General features: G+C 44.0%; 1 long non-coding RNA gene across 2 annotated transcripts in view; it reads left to right on the forward strand.

The window, feature by feature from the left end:
• The window catches only part of LOC122764993, a 49014-nt gene that overhangs the window by 20369 nt on the left and 3645 nt on the right, over positions 1 to 25000 (forward strand). The window contains exon 5 of one of the 2 annotated variants that reach the window (XR_006359923.1): positions 9978 to 10155. This is a non-coding gene — a long non-coding RNA (uncharacterized LOC122764993). Of the gene's footprint in view, positions 1 to 9977; positions 10216 to 25000 lie in introns of those variants that run through there. The other variant, XR_006359922.1, reaches the window with a different exon arrangement.

The following is a 25000-nucleotide window of genomic DNA, read 5'->3' on the forward strand; positions in this document are numbered from 1 at the left end:
CCGTGTGCATAAATATTGTGTTTCTACGGTCAATAGCAAACAACCTTATTTTAACTAAAAAGTAGCTTAAACTGCCAAAATAATCACAGCACAGTGAAAATGCTTGAATTTTAATGCGGTGGTTTCACTGGAAGGATAAATAAATCATATGATGTGTGTGTGACAGTAACTATTATAATTTATCACGAGTATACATTCATATTAATTTAGCACAACTGCACGGTGCTTGAAAGTGCTTGAAAAGTGCTTAAGTTTGACCATGGCACTTTGAAACACGACGATAATAATATTTCCATGTTTTAAATCCATGGGTCATGAAGAACTGAACAGAGGTCAGAGGTCAAACACGTGTCCGCCGTGACTCGATCTGAGGAAACGTCCGTTAGCTCGGATTCTGAGGATTTCATCAGGTGCTAATTAAAGTGGCTAATGACTCATGCTTGCTGTCTGTCTCTGTCTCTCTGCCTGTCTGTCTCTCTCTGTCTGTCTGTCTTTGTCTCTGTCTGTCTGTGTCTCTGCCTGTCTCTCTCTCTGTGTTTGTCTGTCTCTCTCTCTTGATCTCTGTCTGTCTGTCTCTCTGTATGTCTGTCTGTCTCTCTCTTTCTCTGTGTTTGTCTCTCTCTCTGTCTCTCTGTATGTCTGTCTGTTTGCATCTGTCTGTGTCTGCCTGCCTGCCTGTCTGTCTGTCTGTCTCTCTCTTACTCTGTGTTTGTCTGTCTCTCTCTCTTTCTCTCTGTATGTCTGTCTGTCTGTGTCTGCCTGTCTGTCTGTCTGTCTCTCTCTCTCTTACTCTGTGTTTGTCTGTCTCTCTCTCTTTCTCTCTGTATGTCTGTCTGTCTCTACATGTCTGTCTGTCTGTCTGTGTCTGCCTGACTGTCTGTCTGTCTCTCTCTCTCTTACTCTGTGTTTGTCTGTCTCTCTCTCTTTCTCTCTGTATGTCTGTCTGTCTCTACATATCTGTCTGTCTGTGTCTGCCTGCCTGTCTGTCTGTCTCGTATCGATCTCAGAGTGCGAGTGAATCCAGGTCATTGATCTGCTTTGATCCCTTTGTTTCGTCTCCTCTGGACTCGACTAATTGGCCTGTTGTTTGTGGAGGATCGACTTTTATGCCTGATATTACAGAGCTACATTTTTTCCCTCGAGGGGAAAAACAAATTAAAGTGAGTGTGAGTTTTTTTTCACACAGATATAATTCATACGAAGCCTTTTCCGCCTCCATGACGCTCATAAATTCAGAGAAGAAATCATTATTTTCTCATAAACGTGATGATATTGCTCTCATCGGGCCGGAGCCGTGATGTAAAAGCACTTTATGAGATGTGCTGTGTATCCCGCGCGTCACATGACCGCCGCCCCGCCTCCCGATTGGCCCGAGTGGCGTCGGCTGCTAATGCGATTTCATTAAATAGAGACACAGAGACGTCCTTCTCTTCCTCTGTCTCGCTGCCAGGGGAGAGTTAAAGATGAAAAGTGACCTGATGAGTCCAGTCGCTCTCCTCCTCCTCCTCCTCCTCCTCCTCCTCCTGCTCCTCCTCCTGCTCCTGCCTGCCGGGGACGCGGCGTCTCCGTAAAGAGTTGTCTGTCCAGTAAACAGAGATTCATGGACATATTGACCCACACATTACTGGGAGGTTTTGTCCACTGCAGTGATCACAGTGTTTAGCTGGGATTTACTCCGCGGTCAGAGAGACAGGAGCGTCTGTGCGGGCGCGGGGTTGAGGGTTCAGTTCCCCGAGGACGAGTCTGTGAGCATCTCACAGAGCGACTTCATTAGACAAAGACAAAGAAAGCAGAGGACGAGATTCTACTCAACCACAAGTTTATGATGTCATAACAAGATTATGTTAATATGAGACGAAACCCTTTAAACCACACATGGGCAACATAAGGCCCGGGGAACGGGTGTGGCCCGCAGACCGGTTTTATCTGGACCGCGCGTTCCTCACAGGTCGCGTTAAATCGACTCAGTTTGACGGATCGACGTCGCGATGTTAGCATTTGTGAGTCGCTTTTATTATCACTTTTAAACTTACGACACAATAAATACATTCACTAAATCTGAAGCAAATTCATAAAAAAACAAAATTCCAGTGACTTTCCGACTTTCTTAAATATAATACTTTTATTGAATTCTGGGTGTTTTAATCAACCTTTCGTGATGCCGCTGTAGGAAATGAATGAGTGAGACTTTATCACAGAAAATATTCCCACATCTCTGCACGCGCCGCTTGTCGCGCTAGCATGCAGTTACAGATGCTAACCTGCAGATGGTGCACTTTGTTGTTTTATAGTTTAGAAAAGATATTTTCCACTTTTGTGTTAATGTTTCTCTCATGAGGTTGACATTTGCACGACGCTAACAAGTCAAGATTTGAATCGCTAACGTTACAAAGTCCACGTTTCCTCTTTGTGAAAAGTGATCGGAAGTTCAGGAACTGGCTTTTATTTTAGCGCAGTTTTTTTGTTTTGATTTCTTTTAGTTTCAAATATATTTTACTTAAACAAAAGTCTGAAGGATTCAGTTTCATTCCTGTTTTCAGTTTTTCTAAAATAACACTTTATTCTCGCGAGACCTCCTGATTGTGACTCTTGCGAGGCTGTTGTTCCGCTCACAGACAGCGGGGGGCAGTGGAGTGAGCCTCCAGTCTCCCCACAACGAGACATTTCATCACCACAAAGACTCTGAAGACGTGAAATGAGGGTAAAAGTCCTGCAAAGTTCTGTTTTAGTGACAAACGAAACACGACGAATGGTTCATGAACGTACCGTCGTCGTCTGTTATCACACACACATCAATGTGATTCACAGTCCTCAGTCACGTGATGAACGCATGTTTCTGAGGAACACGGAGATATTTTTAAGACGCCGTTGAACATTTGCTGGTGGGTGAATCCATGAAACGGAGCCAGTTTGACACAGAACATTCAGAGGAGGCAGATTGTGGTGAATAAAAAAAAACAAAAAAACAGAGGAGATGTCGCACAACCTGCTCACAAGCAAAAAAAGAAAAGAAAGAGGTTTCATTTAAATTTAGCAGTTATGATAGAATTTATGTGTGATCTGAGCTCGTAGATCAGCGCTCAGTGAACACGCCTACTTGGCGGGAATGTCGGCATTCGCTGAAACTGTTCAAGAAGAATCAACGCTGACATTCTCCGGATGGCGTCGCGTGTGTGGACATGCAGTATGTTACTGTGTTTACACAGGAACGTTCAGATTAACTCAGATTAAGTTGATAAATGATCTGATGAGTCGACAGTTGAGGTGTTTGGTGTGAACGCAGTCTTATTTGTCAGGATTTGTAAAACCTGTCATATTATGACACAAACTCAGCTGCAATAATCACACACAAGTGAAGTAAACTGATTATTAATCTGATTTGTTTCCTCATGTTCACAGGAAAACAGACATTAACTTTCACTGAAATCCTGTTTTTAAAGCTAAAACATCGTTTCTTTTGTCATCCATGAATTTTCACGTTTAATGTTTCACAGAAAGAAAAGAAGAAAACAGTGAAGGGCGTTATTTTCTCTTGATTGAGATTCAAATGACGGTGATTTCCTCTCATTCTTAGTGTTGATTCATTTCTGACTCTCGGAGCGGAAACTCAGCGAGTCGACTCACGTTTGGACAGAAAGGTCATTTCATTCATTGTCATTTGCCAAATAAATAAGAACATTTTTAGTGTTAAACAAGTTTTCCTTGGTTGTCTCGTGACGTGTGAACGAGGTAATAAATCACACACGCTAACCTCCAGGGCTCCGTCGCATCGTTGGGAATCGTATTTTCAAAGGGTGTTACGTCACATTTAACACACACGTCGCCTGTTTCCGCTAACACAGTTGCTATGACAACAAGATACAAAATAAATGGGCGGATCCGTTTGGAGTTACGCTAGCTTAAATGACGCTTGTTTCCACTATACTTCGTCCATGTCACCTCCAGGTCTCTGTGCACATGCTGCGTAATTGCACCGTCAAAGTTTCCTCTGGGTTTAAACACACGCGTGTGTGTGTGAGCCGTGACGCTCGCTGCAGATTGCATGTTTTCCGCTGCTTCCTGGATTAAATGCACGCTGCGCTCGGCGCTGTGATGTCAGCGAGGAGGTGTCATGTTTAGTTACGCTCTCCATAATGGAGAGCTCCTCTTTTCATTACCCTCGCGTTTAAACGGAGCCACAGCGCGGCAACATGTGGCCGCCATCAATTTGAATGTCATTAACACGGCGGCTTTAAGGTCCGGCCTTCATTCTTCCCGCTCCCTAAACCGCGGTAATTGAATCAAGGGGGCGGGCGGCGGCGCGGCGCCTCCTGGTCAAGCAAACAAAAGGATTATTAACATCGCCGATGACTTTGTATTTACAGCAGAGAGCGAGGGAACTGTGCCATTTACAAAGCAATTTGCCGCCGTGATGATGCAAGAATAAATAAATGGGAATTTGTTGTTGAGGAAAGTGTGGCGGCGCGGTGGAGGAGCGGCGCGCGGAGCGGCGCGCGGAGCGGAGCGCGTCCTCAGGCTGTGACTGACTGGGGACACTGTGTTTTAATTTGCTGTTTGATACCTGCACAACAACACACTCATATTTAACATTCACAACACACTCGTCCTCCTCTAACCTTTGTGAAGATTAGAACCGCACCGGCAGTGTGTGTGTGCGTGTGTGTGTGCGTGCGCGTGTGTAATGATCCTTGTACGGAGGCCTGGAGGAGACATTTGAGGAAAGAATAAACACTTAGAATAAAAATCATAATAATAATAATGAATCATCTGTGTTCCAGTTATTGTTTGTTATATGTTGTTGTTGTTGTTGTTTTTGTATACGACGTCATTTTCATCGTTTTAATCTGATCTGTGAGACGAGCGCTAAGGGACCGTCTGCAAATGTTCAGGATCTCCATCACAGTGTAGTGTCTCTAAATGATCTGTCTGCTGTAGATTACACTTCAACACCTCTGTGGATTATGATTCAGATTATTGTTTAATATCAGTTTGAATAAACCCGTGCAGTGCAGATTATAAACTACAATCTTTTTGGGGAGAACTCTGTGACGATATTCAACATTTGCAGGATTTATTGATCCTGGATTTAATTTTCTGGATGATTTTGTCTGTGTTTTCATTTTTCTCGCTGCACGTGTGCTCGCAGTGTCGCAGCACTGTTGCCGTGCGGCCGGCGGCAGATTTACTCTCATTTCTCTGAGAATTAAAAATCTGCATTTGGTCTCGATTAAGCCGGTTCTCCATCTGTGAGCACACCATCTCTTGTTGGTGTCTTCTCCCATTTGCGATGTATTTCATTCCAGCAGGCCCCACCGCCCAACATTCTTCCTCCTGTCCACTTAACACCCCCACCACCTTCTCCAAGCAACAGATTAACAGATTAGAAGTAACATGATTGCCTGCTTCCCCGCTCTCTTTTGTGTCGGCCGTCTTTTTCTTTCCTCTCTCGATGAAAAATCGTCAGCTCGGTGATTTGCCTCTTTGTGTTCCACGACGATGACGACGACGACGACGACGGCGACGCTTGAGCCTTTTTCCAAAGCACTTAAAGTCCACGCTGTTCTAACTTCACCTGTCACTCAAGCACATGACACGTGCGCCCACACGTTGATCAGAATTGGGCACAGATGTTAAGCGTGGCCGCGGCGGCGAAGGACGATCGCACTCCTCACCAGCGTGACCAATAAACTGGAGGAGGATAAAAAAAAAAACTGAGAAGGGATAGAAGAAAATGAAGTGCAGGAGATGAGAGAAAGGAGAGGTGGAGCGGAGACAGGAGTGAGGATGAAGAAGCAGTTGATGTGGAGGATTGGTGGAGCAGAGGACGGAGGATCCAGCGAGCTGGGTGGCATTAGTAGGCAAAGCCTCTCCGCTTGTGTTAGATAAGAGATGGCCCTGCTGGCCAATGATGTGGAAAGGTTCTGATTGGCTGAGCCTGATCCTCCAGCAGAGCCGTCCCGGCTCTTCTCCCAGAGCCCGGAGCGCTCACCGTGACACTGTCGGATATTTCATACTTCACTCTTACAAGCGTGACTGACTGCTGCAGGGTTCTCAAGCTCTGACCTCAGTACAGCCCACGCCCTTGACTCTGGAAATGCTCCCGGACCGGCGGTGGACCGACGCTCATTCCTCAGCAGCTCATGTCACACGAGTGAGGTTACGCCCCCTCTGGCAGGAAACAGCACTGTTCACCTCTGTAGACATACTGTACACATAAGACAGACGCTAACATGCTAACATGCTAAGAGGAGAACATTTCACTGGATCTCCACAGAACCAGAGAGACGGTGGCGGTGAATCACTGCCATGAAACAAAGGAGAACAAATCAATCATGGACTCAGACTAGATTTACCAAGAGTCTTGAAAGAGTCCGTGGATTTAAAGGGACAGTGAACTCTGACCGGTTCAATCCTGTTTGTCTTTAACCTGCAAAAACGCTCCATGCTCACCCTCCAGTTACGGTGAACGTGTCTACAGAGACGTGAGGTCGATGTCTGAGCGGTGAACGATAAACATGGACCTGACGTTGCTGGTTCTCATACACGTACAAGGAAACGACCCAGACCTCATGGTCGTACGTAGCCTCTGAGCTTCCAGACATACGCTGACGATCATGTGACTCCACGCTGCCTGTAGCAGCAGCAGAATTCAACTGTTAAACTGCAGTTATTTTGAGACTTAAATGGCGTTTCCTTTATTCAAACTGGCAGCAGATGATGTCAGCCGGCATCCTTAGCTTTTACACTTCACCATGTCAATGGTGACAGTAGGAGGTCCTCTGTGCTTCACAACAGCAACCATGTCTAGCTTTGAGCGTTGTGACCTCGCTGTCACCTGGCCGACCATCTGCTTATGATAATGCAGCGCGCAGAGTTTGGCAGCAGGAGCTGAGAGAGCATCTGGAGCCGCAGGTGAGTTTTTCTCCCAGTGGACTGGTCAACCTGTGGTCCAGCAGCAGCAGCAGCAGCAGAAGCAGCAGCAGCAGCAGGGAGAGTCCAGTGATGCTGATGCTCAACAGAAGGGAGGAAATATACAGAGTATGAATGACAAAGACGTGAACGCGTGACGCAGATATCGTAGAAACTTAATCTGACGTAGATTTTATTCCACAAGTCTTTTGTCAAGTGGCTGGTTTTCAGTAAAACCACTTCACAGACCTGCAGTCAGTGTTTAACGACGGCTTCAATTAAAAATAGATGCTATAAATATTTCCCGTTGACAGCGACGGTGGATGCAGCTGAAGTGGTTTTGGCTCCGGTTTCAGATTCACTGTATTCAACACAATTACCAGCGTGCAACAAGCCACTGGGTGACTTTACTTTGAGAGTTAATTAGGTTTGATTGTTTCAGATAAAACTTAAATGATGCTTGAAGGGAGGAAGGGTCAGAGCGGCGGCAGAACTAGCAGAAAAATACGCTGTTTAGTGAGAGAAGAGGTAATTAATGCTGGCGCATAATGAGAGGGTGTGGGTGTGTGCTGTATAATCTGTGACAGATCAGTACAATAGATGTGATTATTATTGAAGAGAAATGAAAGAGCGTCCTTTCCTCTGACAGTCGTCTTTGTGCCACACAGTTTGATCCCGGCTTTATCTCTGCTTTGCCATGTGGCCTCGCGCCTGTTTTCCTCTCCATCCACCGGCGAACACTCGGATGAACCCGACAGGAAGCTTAGCGCTGTGAGGTCAAACCCGCGCTCCGACCCTCAAAGGCCCACATGGCGAGCGGCGGACACGGCCACAGATTAAGCGTCTCGTCGAGCTGACTGGGGACAAAAGGCGCTGACTGTCGCCGCCGCCGCCACCTTTTTCATTTTTTTCCTTTTGAAGTGGAGTCTTATCGTGGCGAGCTGAACACATGAACTGCTCCGTATCGCCGCTTTTATCCCATCAGATGCTGACAGGAGCGGCGGCGGCGGCAGGAGGCGATTCAGAAAAGCCGGAGCGGGACATGAAAGGCTTCCTGTGAGACGAGGACGAGTCCTCTTCATCCTCTCATCTTTCCTCTGACTTAATGTGTCGCTACACGTCTTCATGTGTGATACGTGGACGCATTATTATTCTGCACGTATGCATCTTTTACATGTAGAGGTGAAAGGAATGATGGGATATGTCGTGTTTCCTCCAGATGAAAACCAAGCTGACACCAAACAGAATACGTTACTGTAATGCGTGAATCCTGGACCTTTAATGTATCACGTAGACTTATGATAACCTACATAGACTACACCACTGACCTCCACTTTAACCTATGTTACGGTTATACGTAAATCCTGCACCTTTAATGTATCACGTAGTCTTTCATGTACCACGTAGACTTAGACGTATCACGTAGACTTTCACGTACCACGTAGACTTATGATAACCCACATAGACTACACCACTGACCACGTAGGGTTAGACATATCACGTAGACTTTCACGTATCACATAGACTTTCACGTGTCATGTAGAGTTTTACGTATCACATAGACCAGGGGTGTCAAACATACGGCCCGGGGGCCAGAACCGGCCCGCCAGAGGGTCCAATCCGGCCCACAGGATGAATTTGTTGAAATTTCACACTACGATTACAATCTAAACGTGATGTCAAATGCAATATTTTTCACTTCCAGATACCTGTGACTAAATGTTTGTGCCTTTATAGATCCAGTAGTAAATTTAGGCACGATATTGTTGAAATTGCACTTATATTTCTCAAGAAATGTCATGTTGTGTAAAAATGAAGTTCTTGTTGGTCATAGGTTATTATGCTATTATTTTACTGGTCCGGCCCACTTGAGATCACATTGTGCTGTATGTGGCCCCTGAACAAAAATGAGTTTGACACCCCTGACATAGACGTTCACGCATCACGTAGATTTTCACGTTTCATGTAGAGTTTTACGTATCGTGTAGACTTTCACGTACCACGTAGTCCTTGACGTATCACGTAGACTTTCAGTAAAGGTTTAACTGTTGCAGATTTACTTCACTCCAACGTCACAGTGTCTTTTAAAAGGTCAAAACAGAAAGACATATAAATCGTTCATGTGTTCACGAGGTCCGTGGGGAAAAAAAACAAAGCACTTCATCTTCTCTTGTTGCACTTCTCTAATTGTAAGCCCCGCCCCCTGCTCTGATGTGTCTCACCTGCTCGTGTTTCCTCTGTTTTCTTCATTCTCTTGTTTTTTAGCCTGGATTTTTTTCCTCTGTGGATTAATTTTAGCTGTGAGTTGAGATTTTGTTAAACATCTAAAAGCGTTAAAAATGTCCTGCTTTTGTTGCTTTCTTTAAATAATTGCGATGTTGGGGAAACGTTGGGGCTGATGCTTCACGCGGAGCAGAATCACAGCGCGGCGCTCACACCGAGCTGCCACAGACGCTTGTTTGTGGATAAAGATGGAAATCAGATCGCGCTCAGTGGGAGACGCTCTTCATTCCCACTGATGCGACAGCAGGTGAGAATCACCTGTTTTTTTACAAGTCACATCATTTTACAGAGGAAGGAGAATTATTCCAAACAATCAATCCAGTAAAGATGCTTTTAAAGCAGTGGTCTGTGGAGTTCAGGCCCAAACTTTATTAGTATTTATACTTCTTTATTTCTGTAGAGTTGTACAACTAGTATTGATTTGTGTGACAAGGAACTGCTCAATAAGAATAGAATTCTTGTAGAGTTTTGAGACAGAAGACTCGTCAGTCTGACATTTAATTGTTAATGATGTTCATTTATACAGCTGCCATTTTACTTTGTTGTTTTAAGGGAAAAGTCAGCAACTAAATCTTATTTTTGTTACTTGTAGCAAGCCAGTTATTTAACTTTCTCTCTGTATGTAAATGTGTGTGTTTGTTGTTGATGACTGAAATAAAACCTCCGCTTGTTCGTTTGAAATGTTCCAACGTCGCGATGTTGCTGAACTGAGAATGTGGACGATGCGACTTCACTCTGCAAATCACGGCAGTGTGTTTTCCGTTTGTTCTTTGTGTTTTCTTCAGTTTTCGTCTGCGTGTGGGTGTTTGTTGTTTTTCTGGCTCGTCTTCAAATCTCTGCACTTCCTGTCCGACGTCAGCGCCGCCTTCAGCCGGAGCGAGAGAGCGAGAGAGCGAGAGAGCGAGAGGTTATTGGCTCCAGCGTTCAGCAGCTGAGGAGAACGAGAACATGATTCACCTGCAGGTGAGGAATTCATTCAGCCTGTGGATTTTTTGGCTGCAGTTTCATAACTCAGCCTGAAAAAAAGCCCTTTTCAACGACCTGTGTGTGTGTGTGTGTGTGTGTGTGTGTGTGTGTGTGTGTGTGGGGAGCTGAAGACTCATAACCTCATCCACGAGGCAAAGTCATGTCAAAACCAGGAAATCACAAGTAGCACTTAAATTATCCCGCTTCATTTTCAACCAAGTGGAAATAAAAATCTCCACTGTGTGTGTGTGTGTGTGTGTGTGTGGGGCAAGGTTTCCATAGAGACTAGGCCTCTAATCCGATGAGCTGTGGAAGACGGAGCGCGCGGGGTCTGAAGTGCTCAGCGTTAGCGTGGCTTCTAAAAGCCGCCTGCCTCTCACCGCCTTAGTCTTCATTACCTCCACATCCCCTTTTGATTGGCCGCGTTTATCCTGAGTACCACAGGTTTGGGAGGGAAACTCAGAACCGCCAACAACACACACGGCACCAGCAATTCTTCATGTTGTCATAGCAACGATTCAGAAAACACACGCAGATCGACATTTATTTCATTTTCCGAAACGAGGAAGAAGTAAATGTTACAGAGACATGTTCGCGTTAAATTATTATTATATTAGTATATATATACTAATATAATATAATATATAATATATTAGTATTAGTGGAAGAACTGTGTACCCCGGCGGCCATTTTAAGTTTTAACTCCAGTGGAGCTGCAGAACAACATGGTCCTAAAACCAAGCGTGATGTTCGGATAAGTTCAAAACATGGAGACAATAATGAACCCGTCAGTCTGTATTTAAGACTTTATTTGTTCCACAAACAAACACGGAGCAATAAAACCACTAAACTGAGCAATAAACGCAGGAAGTGAGCGACGGAGGAAACGTTGGCGTCTGAATCTCATAAAAGTGCGGCGAACAAACACCGGAGGAAGATTAAAAACAAATTAATATCACGTTCAGAATAGCAAGTATGGCAATATTAATATTTCACGCAGCGACTGGAGTTTATTTCCTGCAACAGAATCAGTGAAATAAACATGTGCAGAGTTCTGTGGAAATGTGATTATAAACAGATTATAAACAGACTGTGTATGAGGAGTCTGGATTTAACCTCGTTAAATCAAAGTTATTTTCTCAAATCACATTCTAGAGTTCCAACAGGAGCCAGATTATGACTCAAATCCACAGAAAGTGCTGTAGTGACCATGTCAAACCTGTGGGGGGCAGTGTAGCAGGAAGCCGCTCAGGATCCTGTGGGGAAAACAGGAAACGGGAGGAGAGAAACTGAGTTAACGCGTTAATGAAATAAATGGTTAAAAGATGTGTGGAGCATTATTTTATTTGTTTAAACTTAAATCCTGCGTACGATCGCGTCGCGCCGTAAACATTTGATCCCACAGTCGTGAGAAGTTTGGCTTTCAAATTTTTCAAAGAATAACGTCGGGAACAAGCTTCCACTGCAGTTACGTACTGCAGCTTTAAGTCGGAACTGAGACGTTTTAACCTTCACGACGTTTGATCTGAAGTCAGAGCAGGAAACAGTCTCACACACACACACACACACACAGGGCTCAGGTCTCTGCTGGTGGCAGAAAAGCGTCCTTCACCATTATTTCGTTCCCAAAAGGCTCGTCTTTCATCTTGACTCAGATTTCTCGCTCTTTATTTCCTCTCTTTTCTGTTCTTTGTCGTTCAGAATCTTCTTTCACACCTTCTTCTCCTTCTCCTCGTCGTCTCACTCTGACCTCACACACACATTCATTCCTCCGAGCTCTTCTACTTTCTCTCCGTTCTTCAAACTTCACATTCTTCTCTGCAGGTGTTTGTGTCTCTGGATTATTTACTGATTTATTTCTTTGACTCAGACTCTGCGAGTTAAACTAAGTTGTCAGAGGAAACCCTGAGTGTGTTATTGCTGTTATTGATCAGCGAGTTTACTCAGATTATGTTTTCGTTTGTGAGGACACAGAATCAACTGCAGCTCATTTCCACCATCTGTTAAGTTTTCCCTCAAACTTTCCCGTCGCGATGAACGATGACAAACTGCACTCGTCGTAACAACATCTATTTTTAGATCCTTAAATTTAAAGTACGACAGAGTATTAGTACTAGTGGAGTATTACGGCCACAGACTTCTAAATTTACGAGAATAAAGAAAGAAACTTTACGACTTTAGTCTGGTAAAATTAAGACTTTTATTCTTGTAAATTTAAGACTTTATTCTCGTAAATTTACGACCTTAATCTCTTAAATTTACGACTTTATTCTCATAAATTTACGACTTTATTCTCATAAATTTACGACTTTATTCTGGTAAATTTACGACTTTATTCTCATAATTCTACTTACTTTATTCTCTCTCATAAATTTACTTATTTTGAGTTCTCATAAATTCTTATTTACTTTTATTCTCTGTAATTTATTTACTTTTATTTCTCATAAATTTATTTATTTTAATCCCTTTAAATTCTACTTACTTTAATCTCTTAAATTTACGACTTTATTCTCTTAAATTCACGACTTTATTCTCTTAAATTCACGACTTTAATCTCGTAAATGAAGCAGAACCTTGTGCTGTATTTGCTATTATTCAAGATAAAACATAAAGTACATATATATATATATATATATATATATATATACATATATATATATAAAACATGTTTTTTATAAATCTTGTCTTATTTTGAAACTGTGTGAAATTCCGTCACATAAATGTGACACACACTTCCTCCCCCTGCTGGACAGGTGTTTAATCTCCCCCGACAGTGTTGACCAGAGCAAACGCTCAGTGACTCCAAACATAAATCTAGAATTATGTTGTACAGAATAAACAGAAGCAGCTGTTTCACTCAATTTAAATTTCAGTGAATGAATTTTTTTTTTTTTTTTTTTTTTTTTGTTATGTAGAAAAACAGCAGCAGCAGCAGCAGCAGCGTCAGGATGACAGTCTGCTATTAAACCCAGCTCCATCTAATGACCTTTGCACCAGTGTGTGTGTGTGTGTGTGTGTGAGCAGGTATTCACATGCTGCTAATAAAGACAGGAAAACTCACGGCAACGACCAATTAAAGCTGCCGGAGCCTCGTGTTTCCCGGGGTTTGACAGTCGTCTTCGCACAGATGCACATTTCTTTTCTCGGTGTGTGTCGCAGTGAGGTGAGCGTTAGCGGGGGTGGTGGGCGTGGCCTCTCTCTCGTTCTCTCTCTGGTGTGGATTCAGGGGCGTGAACTCTCGGCTCCATGGGGAGCGGCAGATTAAAAGCACACACGTTAATGTCGGAGAGGACACGCGCTCACGTGTGTGTGTGCATATCAATGCGCCACAGGAAGCCCCGCCCCCGGTTCAGCAGAGGCTATAATCTTCGCCCTGGCAACATGGAGGTTTGATTTGCTAACCGGGCGTCGCTACAGTCTGAGATCCACGTTAGCACGCTGACCTTAGCGTCATTCCAGTCTGAGATCCACGTTAGCACGCTGGCCTTAGCGTCATTACAGTCTGAGATCCACGTTAGCACGCTGACCTTAGCGTCATTCCAGTCTGAGATCCACGTTAGCACGCTTGACCTTAGCGCCATTCCAGTTCGAGATCCACGCTACACGCTGACCTTAGCCGCCACAGTCTGAGATCCACGCAACACGCTTGACCTTACAAGGCCATTCCGAAGTCTGAGATCCACGTTAGCACGCTTCGGCCTTAGCGCCATTACAGTCTGAGATCCACGCTAGCACGCTGACCTTAGCTGCCGCCATTCCAGTCTGAGATCCACGCTAGCACGCCGGACCTTAGCCGCCATTACAGTTCGAGATCCACGCTAGCACGCTGACGTTAGCGCCATTACAGTCTGAGATCCACGCTAGCACGCCGACCTTAAAGGCCATTACAGCTCCGAGATCCACGCTAACACGCTGACCTTAAGGCCATTCCAGTCTGAGATCCACGCTAGCACGCTGGCCTTAGCGCCATTACAGTCTGGAGATCCACGCTAGCACGCTTCGACCTTAGCGCCATTCCAGTCTGGAGATCCGCTATAGCACGCTGACCTTAGCGCCATTACAGTCTGAGATCCACGTTAGCACGCTGACGTTAGCGTCATTCCAGTCTGAGATCCACGTTAGCACGCTGGCCTTAGCGTCATTACAGTCTGAGATCCACGTTAGCAGTGAAGTACGATCAGAGCTGGAGTGACGCATGCTGGGCCTGTCATAGAGGAACAGGAAACAGGAAACACAATATGTGACGGACAGGTTTCTGTTCCTTTATGTCTGTGTGTGTGTATAAATAAAACGATATCAGATTTCTTTGTATATTTAAATGTATCTACAACGATTTAAACTCCAGGACACAAACATGTTCAGTGAATAACAGTAAACACTTTAAATAGACGAGGAACAAACACCAAGTGCAGGTAAACGTCACCTAATACAACCTGAGATTATTATTCATCTAGGTTATAATGATGAACAGGACTGATAATCTCCACAGATTATCAGTCCTGTTAAATAGAAGTGCTGATTCTCAAAATAGTCAAATTAAGAAGTGCCGGTACCACAGTAAATCTGACCCTCGTTATATGTCCATTCATTCATTCATTCATTCATCCATGTTTTCCATGAGTTTTGAAATGTTGGTTATTCATCTCGTATTAAAACTCATTGAGAATGTTCTTCACTGTGTAGCTTCGTGATTCATCCTCTCATTTCCTTCTTCCACTGTCCTCCTCGCGCCGCCACGTTTCCCGGGATGACGATCGCGAGGTGACGCCGCGGTCGGGGAGCGAGGCGGGAGGTGGAGATGGAGATCAGGTTTTTCTAAATCTCATTTCTGCTGCTGATTTATCAGCTCGCCCCGGCCGCTGTCAGCCACGGTCACATGTGACCAGCGTGGCAAAAGGCTAACTCATTAGTCTGCCTCATCACTGCGGGGGAGGGGCTACAAACACTCATTCTCTTCTCCTCATCCCTCTCTCTCTCCCTCCTTCTTCGTGTTCTTCTTCGTCGTGCTCCAGGTCTGAGTGTCGGCCTCTCCATCCAGGATTTAATTAAAGCAGTTTAAATGGCCGGGGGTGATCCTCACCATGTCATCCTCTTCCTTTTCTCTCCTCTGGAGGTTAATATCAGACTAATCCACTCTCAGCGCCCCTAAGCCCTTCCTCAATAATGCATGGCTCTTCTGTGGACACACACAGAGTCTGTTTTCAGCTCAGAGCTTCACTTTCACACCGATGACCACAGTCACACCCTCATCTTTAAATACACTCTGTGTGTGTGTGTGTGTCTACACCAACATAATGTTTTACAATAACTAACATTTACTTCAATCATCAATTCATCCGTTGGTTAGTTTTTCCATTAAACCAGGAGTTGTTTGGTTCTTTAACTGTAAAAAAAAATGTTGATCAAAACTCAAAGGTCTTATAGCAAAGAAAGTAGAAAGTAGAAAATATTCACATTTAAGAAGCTGAAAAATGACAGAAAGTAGAAAATATTCACATTTAAGAAGCTGAAAAATGACAGAAAGTAGAAAATATTCACATTTAAGAAGCTGAAAAATGACATAAAGTAGAAAATATTCACATTAAGGAAAATGACAGAAAGTGAAAATATTCACATTTAAGAAGCTGAAAATGAAATGACAGAAAGTACTATTCACATTTAAGAAGTTGAAAAATGACAGAAAGTAGAAAATATTCACATTTAAGAAGCTGAAAAATGACAGAAAGTAGAAAATATTCACATTTAAGAAGCTGAAAATATTCATACTGACAGAAAGTAGAAAATATTCACATTTAAGAAGCTGAAAAATGACAGAAAGTAGAAAATATTCACATTTAAGAAGCAGAAAAATGACAGAAAGTAGAAAATATTCACATTTAAGAAGCTGAAAATGACAGACACAACAGACTTCCCTGAATTAACCTCAAGCATGTTTCCATGGTTACTGTCTTCTTCGTTGTCTTGTGTTTTTGTTCTTAAGTGCGCCACCAACTGGACGGGAAAGTGTTGCACGATTTATATGAAGTGATAAAATGGTTTTGTAACTGAAGTGACTGAGGTCTGAATGAAAGGTTATTATGGAAATGTTGACTCAAACACTTGGTTTAGGGGTCGCCACAGAGCATCGGGTCAGGTGTGTGTGAAAGTGAGCGTCCTCCTCTCATTATCCGTCCACAGACGCTGGCGTTGCAGTTTATTGATTTCCCTCGGCTCGCGTTCTCTCAGCGTTTACTGTTCAGTTTGAGCTGAAGCCGCAGACAAAGACAAAGAACTCCAGGAATGTTATGAACCACGTTTCTAACCTTTGTAACAAACTATTTTTGGGATCCGTTTTACTTTGCTTGAGTTTTTATTTTTCACTTCATTCTCTAAAGTGTCATGGTTTTCTAACATAAGTGTACGTGACGTTAAAATAAATATTAAACACATGGAACAGGTCGTCTAAAGGCTAAACTTTTGGATGGAAAAAGAGGTTTTTGGCAGCGTTTTATTAAGTTTCTGAGAACATAAATGTGCAAAATTGGCTGTTGTCGAGCAACAAAATTGGGCGAAAACGTCGCGAGTGATCGTGAGATTGATGGATTGTTTTTCCTGGAGTCACGAGATGAGAACCAGAATCAGGACTCACATCATGTCCTTGACCAGCTCCTCCTGTGAGTGTCTCAGTGTGGCTTTGTGATGCATTAATTACTTGGAGAGAAAAATGAAATCAGTGTCATTTCAGGCCTGACAGACTTCTCCATCCTCTCTGACTCGCAGCGTGAAGTGAAACCGAGCGTGAAGCCGCTGTTTTCAGCAGGTTCACGCTGACGTGTCATCATTTTCCCGTCCACTGCTCGCGTTGTTTAAATGAAAAAGAAGAACGCACTGAAGTGTCTGTGAGCGGCGAGCAAACAAAAACTTGAATTTAATGGGGGTTTTTTATCAGCGCGTGAATCCAACGTAAGGATTTAAATCCACTCATTAAAGCAGTAATTAAGGTTTTCATGTGGTTCTATGAGAGTCTCAGTGTCAGTGAAAACCAAACCTGATAAAACATACATCACATAACGGTACTAACAACTTCAACAGAAGGCTCAGCTTACGTCACATGATCACGTCTTTGTCTCACTGTGAGACGGACGTTTATAAACCGCTCACTCTCCCACACACACACACACACACACACACACACACAGGAGTTCTTGATCCACTGCTGCCTCCATCACTAAGTTCAAATGTCTGAATTTGGATTGACTTCAGTGACACACAGTGACCACAGGAGGCAGCAGAGGACCAGCAGCTCCTGTGGTTTTCTCTATGGGCTTTGGTGTGTGAGAGTGAGTGGTTTATAAAAGTCTGTCTCACAGTGAGATAAAGACGAGATCATGTGACGACACTTTTAATTTGATCGGTCCAGTTTTTTCTGCGTACATGAAACAAATATGAGGATTATTGTGACGGCGGCTCAGAGTCAGGTGACCTAAAGAAGGTGTGAGCGGCAGCAGTTTCCAGGGAGGAGAAGGTGGTGAAAGACGGGGTGAGGAGATGGATAAGAGGAAGAGAGGAATGAGAGAGGGTGAGCGATAATGAGAGGGAGGACGAGGGGAATGAGAAGATAGAGACGATTTCCTATTCCGTCAGACGCACTGTGGCTCATTCATTATATTCCCCAGGCAATTACCCAGGCCACCTGCTTTGTCTCTCCTCTCATTGTTTCCATCGCTCTGTCTCTGTCTGTCTTTCACTCCGTCTCTGTCTGTCATTCTGTCTCTCTCTCTCTCTCTCTCTCTCTCCGTCACCGCTCCTGTGTGATCCTCGCTGTTGTGCCAACTCTTCCTCTCGCGCCGTTCTCTCTCCGTCCTCCTGCGTTTTTTCTGTGTCTGCTTGTTTAATGTGAAAACACTGACAGATTGGTGTGTGTGTGTGTGTGTGTGTGTGTGTGTGATGCAGAGCCAGTCCTAATGAGCTCAGCCTTGCATTTAGCAGAGTGCCAGGTTCTCGCTGAGCTGCTGCTTTTACTTCTAAAAGGCTTGAATTCTGTGGACGTCGTCGCGGCGCTGAAAAATCTCCGTCCTCGACAATTTCACTCTTTGTTTTTTTTTCAAACGCCTTTGACTCGCCGCGTCTCGGATCTCATTAAATTACCTCGACCGCGGCGTCCGCCGTCGTCTCATTCCGCTCGCCGCGGTCTCGCAATTAACGGAAACGAATTGTTGTTGTGCTCGCGCGGAGGCCCGCGATCGCAGCGGCGGAATCCTCTGACACGAGCGTCTCCACGCGTCTGAGTCGGCCAGGTGGTGGCGCTCTTGTTCCGGACACTTGAGATTATGTGAGGAAGTAAACGAGCGACGCACAAACACGAGAACCAGAGTAACCAAGACAAAATTTGACTTTTACTCTGACACATTTCACTCAACTGCCTTCGTTAATCGTTACTACAAAATAAAAGTTGACCTGCTGACAAACTGCCTGTTTGTTGTCGCTAGTTGCTTTTAGCGGCACCAGCTGTTAGCCGCAGGTTTCGTCTCCAAGTTGAATTAAAACCCAGTGTGACGTCAGACACAGGGACGTTGTCACCATTCATGACAGAAGGTTCATTCTAATATTGTTTTATTATATTTATTGTTATTGTTTTCATATTCAAAGTTGTAATTGTTCACTTTGTTGAAATAATTCAACTTTTGCTTCTCAAATGACGTTTGATACTAAAGTACAGTAAATGTCAGGTACTTTAACTTCTACCAAAGTCATTTTCTGGTAAAATACTTGTACTTTTACTCAAGTGTCGCTGGAGTACAAGTCAGTCAGCGTTGATATTTTACTGATAAAATCATCTCTTCCACGCGCTCCAGTCAAACGTCCTCCGCTCCTCTCCGATCGCAGACCCAGGAGTTTTCCTCGCGTACCACTGGCGGTACACGTACCACAGTTTGAGAACCACGGCTTTTGTAACAGCTGAGTCGTGCCGCAGAAACACGTGTTTCCCTGAGGCTCAGAGTCAATGTGACGACGCAGTGTTCGACTCGTCTGTGATGATGAGACTGTCGCCGCCCGTCTGTGACCTGCAGGTGTGCTTTGATCCGTCTGTATCACGTCTTCGTCTTCGTCTTCGTCTTCTTCTTCTGCAGTGAACAGGAAGTCTAAAGACGGCAGATTGTGAACCCGAGCCGCTCTCCGCTCTCCTCCGGCCTCCTGTCAGCGCTCGCCGAGCGGCTTTGTGAACGTGTGAAAGGGTGGACGTGTGCAGGTAGATAGAAGGACGCGGCCAACACCGATAGGGAAGGAGGGAAGGATGGAAGGATGTGTGGGATGTGAGATACCGAGAAGAAGGGAGGAGGAGGAGGAGGAGGAGGAGGAGAGACCGATAGTGTCACGTCGACTATTCAGTCCCGTTTGATGAGATGCCTCAAACGGCTGAAAAGAGGACAGACGGAGGGTAGAGGAGTGAAAGAGGCTTTCATCAGCGCGACTCCTCATTCCTCCCTCCTTCTTCCTCTCCCTCACCCCTCGTCCTCCCCCCTCCTGCACATGAACAGATAAAACACATTCAAACAGAGAGAGTCACACAGTGTACTTGTCTTTGTTTCACACCCTGGGATCAGGCCGTCGCCGTGTGTCAAAAAACCAGCGCGACTTTAATCCGTTTAGCTTCAAAATCCCGCGTTAAAAATACTTCAGTGACACAAGGAACGGGGAAATCAGGACGTGAGATTGAAGAACATGACGATGTTACGATGAATCTGAAATCATGTTTTCACAGGGAATCACATTCAAGTCAAATCTGCGCCACGTGATCTTATTTTACGACATCTGATAATCTCTGACGGCACAAATAATCTAATAATCTCTGATTTCAGGTTTTCATTGAGCACAAAATTAAAAAAATAAAATGATTTTATAAAACAAATAATTAACCTTTTTTTACGTGGTTTCGTGAGCAGGGGCTTAGCTGTATCGTAGCATGCTAATGCTAGCTTACTGACTGCGGCTTTAAATCTGCTTAAAACTTGCAGATGAAAAACTGCTGTTAACATTAAAAACAACACATGTTCCACCGTTTTATGGGCGGAGACTTGCATCGTACTAGCGTAGCATGCTATGCTATTGTAGCTTGCTGTTGTTTTTGTGCAGCTTTAACAGACAGACGTTTTTAAAGTTTACAGATGAAAGAAAAGGCCTGAATTCCCGTGACGAAATTTTAAACACGAATTCCAGTAGCAGAGACTTGCATTGTTGTTATCGCATGCTAATGCTAGCTTCCCCACACTTACTGACTGCAGCTTCAACGTTCATTTAAATGCAGTGTGTCTGATTCATAAACAGAAACCATCAAGAACAGTGCGTACAAACTCTACCTCCATTTGTTTTGTATCCGTTAGCTTTCACATGACGTGAAATAACAAATGAATGATGCTAGCGGAAGCTAACGTAAACAGGAAACAGAAATGTTATCGCCGTTGTCCCAAAGCTCTCAGGGTTTTGAGAATGGATGGGTCGGAAGTATCGTGAAGCACGCTAACGCTAGCTTTTCCACACTTAGTGACTGCAGCTTTAATTGATAAATCTGCTGAAAACTTGCAGATGAAAAATAACACGACTTCTGGTGTTTTTGTGTTGCCGTAGCATGCTTACGCTAGCTTTAGTCCTGTGGACTGTGGCTCCCTCTCTGTGTTTGGAGGAACTTTCTTTTATTATTATTCTTATTATTCTTATTTCCTTGAGCAGAACTCGCCGCCCGCCTCAAGTCACAGCTGCCAAACCAGCAGAGGCTGGCAGTCTGGCTAATAGCTGGCTGTGGTTGTTTGTGTAAGCCAGCTGATGTGTTAGCACTGTGGTTAGCGGTCAGATTGAAGCTTTAGCAGCCTGTTATTCTCTCAGCCCGTTGAACCACGAGTGGGCGTCAGTTTGGAGAGAGAGAAACCTGTGGTTAAGCCAAAGAGCGGCAACAGACGCAGTGATTCGGGTGGCGATTATTTTCCCTGGAGAAGATTTTTATTTGTGTGGTTTTTTTTTTAAATTTATTTTTGTCTTCTTTTTTTTTTTAAATGTAATAATGCATGTGTGTGTGTGTGTGTGCGTGCGGGCGGACAAAAGCCTCTGCACGACGAATGCGGGCAAACACGGGAAAGGCAGATTTGATTGGATCTGAATCTCCGCTGCAAACACAGCCGCTCAATAGCTATCAATCAAAGAAAGCTAACCCCACACACACACACACACACACACACACACACACACACACACAAAGACTCTGTGCCTGAATAAATGCATTAACAAGCTGCTATGATTCCAGCACACTATTAAACATGAAAGGAGTGTGAACATGGAGAAACACACTGTTTATTGAGTCTTGACACAATGAGAGAATCCATATTCAGCTGAATAAAGCACTACACACTGTTGGTTTTCAGCGTGTTACAATAATATGCATAATAATAATAATAATAATAATGATGATGATAATAAAGTGACTAAAATCAGCCCAAAAGAAAATGTGATTCAGCTTCTACAACAAACCTCTCACTGTCTTCTTGTTTTGCTAATTGAAAGATTCTGATTTTAATTTCCTGAACATTGTGTGTAATAGGAGAGAGCGTTCCCACGTCTTTATCTCACTGTTAGACGTGTTTTCTGACAGGAAACTGAAGTTTGTCAACCACTCACTCTCCCACACCAAACCCCATAGAGAAAAGCAGATTAAATCCTCAGATTAAGTCAGATTAAATCCTCTTTTTTCATCTGAAATATTCACTTGTCACTCGTGAAACCTTCACATCACGACGCGGCGCTTTAATCTCTTCTGACTCTCGGTGCTGACGCTGATTTTTAAACGTATTTTAACACTTAATCAGGATCCAGTGATGAGTGAACGTGTCGTACGTGTGGGTGAATCTTCACGTGTCCACGTCGGATCGCCGCGAGACACGGGCGACTCGTCCCGTCTCGTCACATCAGCGTCCGCCGCGTCGACTGCGATCGACTCCCGATGGCAGAGGTTCGATGTCGACGCCGTGAGTGAAGTGAGCGTCTGACGCCGAGGCCTTGGGAGCTTGTGTTTGTCCAGTCGTGTCAATCACGTCCAAATGAAGTCGTCCCTCGAGGACGAAGAGACAGTGACACATTTGAAATAAGATTCACCTCATTCATGTGTCACGAGAAGAACTCGGAACGACGGCGTCACCTGATGTCGACGACCCGACGGAAACGAGACGTTAAGTCAATAAAAATCCACTTTTGTCAAAGAATAAAGAGCGGAGGACACGCGGGGGTGAAGCGGCAGAAATGACGGCGTTAGGAAGAAAGCACTTTATTTTGAAACCACTCTGTAGGTGGCAGTAATGAGGCTGAAGCTCCTGTTTTAACTCTTTGTGTCGAGTTTACAGTTGAAAGCACAAGTTTACGTCCACGGTATAAAAAGACACGTAAGAAATCAGACTTTTCCTGTTTCAGGTCTGTTAGGATTATCAAAATGATTCCTTTTCCCTCCAAACGTAACCATGGTCATTATTGCCAAACAGTTTGATTTCACAGGACATGTCTCCAAAGATGGACGTCTTTGTCCCTGTGTGCATTTGCAGTTTCAGGTGTGTCTGTAATCAACTCAAATGTTGCTTCCAAAGACCTGACATCTTCGTTTGGGCTTTGGCATAATAATCTTAGTGTATGTGAACTTCTGACTGTGAGGAAAGTCTAAAACATCCGCCTGTCATTATTCTGACATGAAGCAAATAGAAGTCACTTTGGGGAATTCTAACGGACCTAAAACAGGAAAAGTGATTGTTTGATTTCATGACAGACAGTGAGAAAAAAAAGCATCTGTGTCTTTTTATAAAGTGCATGTTTTCAACTGTATTTCGTCTATTATGAGACGCTGCTGCGCGTCATGTGACTCTTGGACAGAAACAAACAAAGGCGCAGAGGAGGCCCTCGTGGCGACACTCGGAGCCTCTCTGCCGTCTCTTGTTGAGAAAACGCGACTCTCCAGAGCCGAGTGGAAACAAACTCTCCAAACGCGCCGGGCCGCAGACTCGTCATTAGCCAAGTGCTATCAGCTCCGGCAGTAAATGTGCGGCACAATAGAGTCTGAAGATAACGTGTCATTGTGCTTGATGATCGGAGCAGAGAATGGCTGTTTTTATACAAAAGGACAAAAGCGCTTTCATATCAGCCAAACTGATTAAACATCAACGAGAGGAGGAGGAACAACAAGCTGCAGCTGCTGCACAGATATTTCACTTTTTATTTCAAAACCATTGTGTCCAAATCTTTATTCCACGATGAATCCAGATTTAACTGTTTCTGACGAATGAATGTAAACACCTACATCTGATATAAAGAAGTCATAATGAACCCATGAATCTAAGTCATTATTATTATTGTCATCATCATCATCATCATTATTATTATTATTGTTATTGTTGTTATTGTTGTTATTATCGTCAGCCAAATGTGTAAAACCTGACGTAGTAAACAAATAATACCCAAGAGGTGAATTCATTCAAACTTCATTTTATGCATGTTATTTAAAACATATGCACATGAGTCTCTGTCTCTCTGAGTCTCTGTGTCTCTGTCTTTCTGAGTCTCTGTCTCTCAGAGTCTCTGTGTCTCTGTCTCTCAGAGTCTCTGTCTCTGTCTTTCTGAGTCTCTGTCTCTCAGAGTCTCTGTGTCTCTGTCTCTCAGAGTCTCTGTGTCTCTGTCTTTCTGAGTCTCTGTGTCTCTGTATTTCTGAGTCTCTGTCTCTCAGAGTCTCTGTGTCTCTGTCTCTCAGAGTCTCTGTGTCTCTGTCTCTCAGAGTCTCTGTGTCTCTGTCTTTCTGAGTCTCTGTCTCTCAGAGTCTCTGTGTCTCTGTCTCTCAGAGTCTCTGTGTCTCTGTCTCTCAGAGTCTGAGTCTCTGTGTCTCTGTATTTCTGAGTCTCTGTCTCTCAGAGTCTCTGTGTCTCTGTATTTCTGTGTCTCTGTCTTTCTGAGTCTCTGTGTCTCATTGCTCCCGCAGACACACACAAACACACACACACACACACACAGAGCAGTGTTTAGTGTCACTGCTGTTGTTTGGAGGGGGCGTGTCAGTGACGACGATGATGAAGACGACTGTCTCACTAAAGGTCAGATGTCAAGTCCCAGCTGCCCGGGGCCCGGCAGGGGGCCACGGCTGGAGCCACGGTGTCATCAGGGCACAGTGGGCTCTACCATTACACCTCATTACTGCTCAAAGATGGATCGACCCAAATTACAGCCTGGCAAAAAACACAAACACACACAGACACACACAGACACACACAACTGCAGCTCTGTGTGTGTGTGTGTGTGTGTGTGTGTTGTTAAAGATGAAGTCATTTAAAACCATTACAGAGTAAATAATATGTGCTGACAAAGGAGCGTGAATGATTGCAGCCATTTTTACACTCTAACATTATTATGATGCATAATATCTAATTCTTTGCCGCTCGTCTCCCTACACACACACACACACACTTACAGTATATGTATATACACTATATATATGTATGTATGTGTATATATATATATATATATACATACATACATGTGTCTCCTCATGAATATTTCTCTTTGAAACGACGCCTCGTTCTGCAGCTGACGTATAAATAAAGACATGTAGGTCAGAGGGAACGATGAGGGACAGGTGCTTTTTAAATGTGATTTACTGCAGCTCTGCATATATATATATATATATACATATATATATATATATACATATATATATATACACACACATACATGTATACTGTTTGAAAAAGGACAGGAAGAATAATCCCGGTTTTGCGAGTGAAGGAAGACGCGGTGCGTTCATTATCAGCTCCATGGTTATTTATAGAAGAGAGAGAGCGCTGTGTGA

This window comes from Solea senegalensis, unplaced genomic scaffold (assembly GCF_019176455.1).
Source record: "Solea senegalensis isolate Sse05_10M unplaced genomic scaffold, IFAPA_SoseM_1 scf7180000017817, whole genome shotgun sequence".
NCBI lineage: Eukaryota > Metazoa > Chordata > Actinopteri > Pleuronectiformes > Soleidae > Solea > Solea senegalensis.